This window comes from Gobio gobio (genome assembly GCF_949357685.1).
Source record: "Gobio gobio genome assembly, chromosome: 8".
Lineage (NCBI taxonomy): Eukaryota > Metazoa > Chordata > Actinopteri > Cypriniformes > Gobionidae > Gobio > Gobio gobio.
In genome coordinates this window covers 24,388,368-24,396,024 of record NC_137114.1, presented here as the reverse complement: position 1 = coordinate 24,396,024, position 7,657 = coordinate 24,388,368, and positions in this window count along the sequence as shown.

The window sequence follows — 7,657 nt, the reverse complement described above, 5'->3', positions numbered from 1 at the left end:
ATCCTGACCGATAAGTCCCGAAATGAAAGTTGGCAAAGAAATATCCGATGTGTCTTCAGCGGTCTTTGAGGCGAACAGCGAGTGTTTCACGGGCTGCTGTCCAGACCACACACACCTCCTCCCGCTGGAGCATCTCGAGCTACAACTGTCCCATTCTCCAGTGCAGCTCGTTTAATCCACTACATATTTTAACCCTAACCTTTTCAGTTAAATCTACTAATACTTTATTCACATTTGTAAACAACGTCCCACAGTGGTGGCGTCATTTCCACCACAGCGACCAACTCCCCCAAAAAAGTGAGTGTATATAACCAAGTAAATGTAGCTAGTCAGTAAGAACTACACTCTAAAAAAAAAAAAGTTTCTATATGTCACCAAAAATAGTTCTTGGCTCGTAATCATAGGGGAACCTTTTTTAGTACTATATATAGCACCATTTTTGGTGCTTCAGTGGTTCTTCAGAGGTTCTTCAGAGGTTCTTCACCGGTTCTTTGACTAAGGTGCTTTAGGCTATAGCACCTCTGAAGAACCACTGAAGCACCAAAATTGGTGCTATATAGCACTAAAAAAGGTTCCCTTATGATTACGAGACTTTTTTTTAGAGTGTAGGCTACGATGAAATAAGACATTGTGTGATGTGTGATGAAAATAAAGAAAATAAATTAAAATAGCCTAGGCTACTTGGTAGCTATTTATTAATCACTCACATTTAGCCTACGTACATTTTCTTCATTTTCAATCAAGCAGTCATTTCATAAAAAATACAAAATATCCTAAATTAAAACGTAGCAAGAGAAATAAGTTTGAGGCCATTTATAAAAATGTTAAAAATGTAATCTAAAAACCACAATATGCTAAAAATAGGCCTACAAAATCTGAGACATAGTGCACGTTATGACTCTTGTGTGAAAATTGTTTTCAAAATGTCCACAGGATCAGAAGTGCACACAAGAAACTTCCAATAAGAATTGATTTTATTGTTTTGTGATGTGCAAAGTGTATCTTCTTTCCAGTCTGAACAGAGAACCAGATGGTAATATTGTCTGTAGTCTATACATCTTTTCCAGAAATATGGCTGTTTTTGCTACTCATTATCTCTTATCAACATGTAGTGTAATGAAAAGAGAATGTCCACCATGCACCTACAGTGGTAAATTTAATCGCAATAGTAAGTTATCCTTCAAAATTAGAAATGTCATGAAATCCCTGTTGTTAGTTGGATTAATTAGACTTGTTGCAAGCTACCAGAATCCACAATATATGGCGTTGCTTATGAGCAACAGCTTTCTAATTTAACACTGACCTTACTGAGCATTAATAAGAATTATATTCTTCACTGACTGTCTATTTCTTATATCAACATGACCATAATCAGCCAAAGTTCTGCTCTGAGAAAGTTAAACACAATCTGTTGTGTGATGCCTGCGAGACTTTGTGAAGGAATCGCATAACCAGAGGCCATCTGTTAAACTGTTTTTATCAAGGGCGTGTCACTCCTTCTCAAAGAAGATGTGAATAACATTCACGGGATGAAGATTGAGCACTGGTATAACGCCATCTGTTATAAGTGGTGTTGAGACACTGTATGAAATAATTAAATTCTTCCTCCACACTGTATATTTTTACTGAATGATACTCATTAGGCAGAACAAAACCACAACATATTCCCAGTGTTTTCACTTTGATTTGGATAAAAGGGGTTAATGCAGTGCAACAGCTGTCCCGCCTAATGAGAAAAGCAGATTGTTAAACAATCAAAAGACTTTTCCATGATCTAAAGGTGTGATTAGCAAATAACACAAAGTCTAGCTGCAAATGTATCAAATTGAACAAAAGTGTTCTTAACTTGAAAGTAGATGCTTTAAATGGATAGTTTGCCCAAAAATTGGAATTTTTAGATGATTTTATGCAATTTCAAGTTATTCAAAACATTATTTTGTGTTCTGGAAAATAAAAATGAGCATGTTTGAAGAATCTTTACACGACCCATATAATGACAGTGATCATGCGCCAAAAATGATACCATAAAAGCACCATAAAAGTTGTCTTATGGCATCGGAAGACATGAAATATTGCATATGAGCAGTATAGACTATACTTTTAGGATACTTTTATGCTCCATTTTTATAGCAAAAGAGTGTAAAGATTCTTAAAAAGAACACAAATGTAAAGATTATTTTGGAAGTTTTTCTTTAAAAGAATTAATAGTCTATCTAATCACCTGTCAATTGAAATTATCTGTACTTTTTTGTATGTGACTAAAAGCAATGATAGATTTGTCTGAACTTTTACAAGGGTTTTGAGGTCACATGCTCTTAAGCTATGCTCATTTCCATTGTTCAACCCGTTCTAGCGAATCAGGGCGAATCAGCTGCTTATAAACGCTTGTCTAACTTAGCGCTGGACATCTGACTTGTTATATGAGCAATAGACAGTTTGTTTTAGGGGCTTCTGCTCTTTTAAAACATAACCCCTGTAAAACCCAGCTGTGCCCTTTGACCCACTGACTCGACTACTAACAGTCTTGAGTTTGGCTCTGTTAACCTTCTTCTGGCCTGAAACGTTCATGTAATTCATATGGAGTAGAAATTATAGTCAAAGTCAAGTCAATACCCTTCCACTTTAATGGTACAGTTTCCTGAAGCCTTGTAAGCGCTCAATCTTTAAGAATCTTTTTTATTATTGTTAATTAAATTTGATATGTTCTCATTGTTTTCACAATATCTTAGCGTCCTCTGTTTTCTTCATCTATCCCCCATCCTAAAATCTTAAGAGGGGAAAGATACTATTACAGAGAATTACTTTCCTGCTACTTTTATGACAGAACATTATAGTCTGTGCTTTACCATTCCATAAATTATGTGATATTTAGGTTGAAATGTTTAAGAGGACAAACTAGATCTGTTTAAAAATGGAAATATGGTTTGAGAGAGAGAGAGAGAGAGAGAGAGAGAGAGAGAGAGAGAGAGAGAGAGAGAGAGAGAGAGAGAGAGAGAGAGAGAGAGAGAGAGAGAGAGAGAGAGAGAGAGACTTTAAATGAGTTGATGGCTACCCTCTGCTGGTTTTGATTTGAAAGTACAATTTGAACTTTTGCATCAACTTGCTTCATAACACACAAGCAACGTCCAAATCATTTAACACTAATGAAATGAGAGTAATTTAGGCCCAAAAGTCCAAATGAACATGAAAGAAATATAATATAAACATTTGCAATTTGTTGCAATTGCTAAAAACTTTAAAAAGAATAAATATAAACCTGCTATTTTTCCCCATGCACACATTATTATTGTCAGGATTATTTTTTATTAATTCATGACTGAAGATATAACTCATAGGTAGGCTATTCCTTGCAATATAATGTTTCTCAAGTCTTTCATACTCAAAGTGACTTTAATTCATAGTTTGATGGTTACTAAGGCGTCTCTTTGTTTCCTCAACAATGTCCCCACTGTTCTGTCCACATGCAGTCTCTGAATGAGAACTTGAAACTCTTGCTGCCTGGCAACCTCTTTTTGTTGTATCCAGTGCTTCATGCTGAGCTTGCTTAATTTTTTTGTTCAAGCACAGCATTCGAACTCTTCACTGTCTACTTAGTCATTGCTGAATGACAGCCACTCTGATGTAAAGTAAGTTGACCTTGATTTTGAGAATTCTTTCCTTTGAAATGTCAGGTTGATTATCTATCTATCTATCTATCTATCTATCTATCTATCTATCTATCTATCTATCTATCTATCTATCTATCTATCTATCTATCTATCTATCTATCTATCTATCTATCTATCTATCTATCTATCTATCTATCTATCTATCTATCTATCTATCTATCTATCTATCTATCTATCTATCTATCTATCTATCTATCTATCTATCTATCTATCTATCTATCTATCTATCTATCTATCTATCTATCTATCTATCTATCTATCTATCTATCTATCTATCTATCTATCACAGATAGACAGAAAAACAGACACTACATAATGTCTTATTTATTACAGTTTTTCTCAATCGCTTTGGCACATTTCTTGAAACTGTCTTACCAAATTGGCCAATGCCATCAAAATAGAAAGTGTTTTTGTCATCATGTGAGCCACACTGGTCAAAATGTTTAGATTTTTTTTTCACCATGGCAGTCAAGCGTGGAAATAATTTTTATATACAAATTTTATGGATTTTCTACATTTTTGATTACATTGAGTGCTTATTGTACAATACAAATATATTACAAAGCTTACAGTAGGTGAAGATTTTCTGCAAAGAGTTAGCACATTTTAAATCTGTAGAAAAAAGAAAAAAAAAAGATTTATACAGTACATTTATTTTATAGAAATGTGTAACATGTAAACTGAAAACTTACAGAAATTTCTCATTTCAATTTGAAATGTTTTACATGTTACAGTCACACATACTGAACAGAAATTTACCCCAAAATGCCATCCATGAAAAACAAAACAAAACAAAACAAAACAAAATTATTCTTGGTGGACATCCTCCTGTTGGTCTGGCCAAAGATTTTCATCAACACTGATGTTTTCCCGGGGAAGAAATCTCCTTGAGTGGCGTATCCATCCCCCTGCGTTGATCAACTAGGATGTCCTCGCAAGCAGCATTCATGGCATCTAACAGAGACATCTGATTTTGTGGTTGATGGTCATATACTTTCACCTCCATGCTGAAAAAACTCTTCTATCGGATTCAGGAATGGGGTGTATGGGGAATAATGGAGGAACTCCATTATTATCCTTTCATGTGCAGCAAACCATTCCCTAACAATGTTGGTTCGGTGGAAGCTGACATTATCCCAGACAATAACATAAACTGGCAAATCTGGTCTAACTAAACCTCTGTGTTTAGGAAGGCCAAAAAAAGTTGGGTGTTATAGGTCCCAAAGTTTGGAACGTGTGTGCTTACGCCATTCTCTGAAATGTCAGCACACATTATAATATTGCCCACACGTTGACCTGGTGTGCCAATTGTGGCTCCTTGCCCGATGAAGTTGCAACCACGTCTCCTGACTTTGGTCAGAATAAACCCAGCCTCGTCCACAAAAACAAGAATGTGGGTATGTCCTTCGGGCTCCATTATTCTCTATGAAGAAACACAGAAACAAAATCATTTTACAGTTTTTTTTATTCGCTTTGGTACTATTTTCACAAGCAATGTGTACATTTTCGAAACTCATAGTGCTAACATCACAACAGATCATCAAAAGTGCACTTTTTTCAAACATTTCAGCATATTTTCAATTGTGTTAGTACAATACACAAAACCACAAAGTATCCTTTTCACTACACAAAATAAGTGTTTCATCTTTATAAATGTTTCATTCACAGTAACTGCCTTTCATAAAGCTCTTACTATCAAACTTTTGATTTGCATCTCTTCTCGTTCAGTTTAATACATTTGTCTTTTATTTAATCCAACTGATCTTAATGGTTAATCAATGAATCATTTGGTACACCAATAGATTTCTATATATATTGATTATATAAACATAGTTTCTACTTTGTTTGCAATTTCCAAAATGGATAACCATATGAAATGAATTATTTTTAAATTTTCTGCGATTTACCTTAGATTATAAGGTGTGTGTTTGTGGTCTGGTAAACTCTACATTATGGGGACAAAAAGACAGCAATATCCTAAATCCTTTTCCTTGCAGGGACATTTTTTGGTCAAGCTTATAAATCATAGAGAATGAGTTTTTTTGAAAATGTGAAAATGCAGAAATGTTTCTTTGATGTGTAGTGTAAGGGGAAAGAATATAGATTTCGAACAGTATAAAAATCATAATGTCTATGGAGAGTGGGACAGAAATATTTTCAATTTGTGAATAGAGCAGAATAGAGTATAAGGGAGTGGAAATAGTCAATGACGGTGTAACATCAGATTGATCAGAAATCAGAAGAAGGGAGACAGATGGTATCAAATATAGAATTTTACATTACAGTATGTATGCCATGTGATACTGTAAACAGATTACCATGGTAGAGATTGCCACATTACTGTAACTCACCCTTATAAAGCTCAACTACAGTAGATTCAGTCATATGGTACAGTGAGAACATGTATGTGAGAACATGTATGGGCAGCAAACTCTGTTATAGCACAGAACCTCATGGCTGTGTCATAACTGTATCACACCTTTTTGATAACACACTGAATACTATTACAAACATCATTGGATTCAATTACATAAGTTAGGTAATGCAAGTGTATTTTCTAATGAGGAATATGTAGCCTGTGTTACTGTAGATACTGTAGATAATTCAGCAACGAGGGAGATTTGAAACATGTATCTTGCATTGTTTGCTGTTGGATGAACTGATTGTTTAAAGTACTAAATTGAAAGAAGATCACACTGTTGTGTTTTGGTGATTAAACCAAATGTTCTCATTACATATTACAATAATCTTGTGTTTGAAACAGTGATTATGTGGACTGAAAATATGTGCAAGTGAATGAAAGCATTACATCAGATTTTGAAAGAATGACTTGTTGTGTTACAAGTGTGATCAGTTTGGATTTTTGTACGATGAGTTTTGAAAATGTACACCTTACTTGTGAAAATAGTACCAAAGCGAATAAAAAAAACTGTATATAGCTTATTCTAGACAGTTTTGTACATGGTTTCTCTGATATGTAAAACTTCAAGAAAGTATAGTAAACTTCCTGTACAACATACTAAGTTCACACAAATGGTTTACCTGGGCATATACTGGTACCGCAGCTCCTTCACTCTTTCACTATTCCTCTCAAATGGCACCTTGTAGAGTTGTTTCATAGTGGATGTCTTTTCTGTCTAGTGGAAATGCTGACAGAATTTATGTTTGCAAAACCATGATGAGTACCAATGGGTACATATTTACCTGTTTTCCCTACGAAACATTTTCACAATTGATGAATCTGTGGACCTGTTCACATTAGGCTGTATAATTAATATATTAAGCTAATATTTTAGCTTTATATATATTTATATATATATATATAAATATATATAAAGCTAAAATATTAGCTTAATATATATATATATATATATATATATATATATATATATATATTACATTTCTATCACCTTAAGTCCTCATCTTGCTCCTGCTTTTGCATATATAATGGCATTTATCTATCTTACAGTTTTTCTCAATCACTTTGGCACATTTTTCTTAACATTCTCTAAACTGTAAGTGCAATTGTCACAACTGTTTGCTGGCATGTTTAGATGTTTTTCCACCATTGCTTTTTTGTTGTTGACACTAACTGCTATTCTATATTGTAGATCAAACTGAGCTTTTACAGATTCAGACAGTATTGACTGGGAAAAGTCAATAATGTATACTCTAAAAAAATAGTGCTAAATGGCACTAAAAGTGGTTCTTGGCTCGTAATCATAGGGGAACCACTTTAAGTGAGCAATACATCTTAACAGGTTCTGTATATGTCAGCAGTGCTAAAGCACCTCAGTCGAACCGGTGAAGAACCACTGAAGCCAAGATTTGGTGCTTTACAGCACTTAAAGTGGTTCCCCTATGATTACGAGCCAAAGAACCACTTTTAGTACACAAAAAGAAAATAAACCATTGTTTTTGTATTATATGTATGTAACATGTAAACTTCTGCTTGTTCATTTTTACACATTCTATTATGTTTTTCTCTA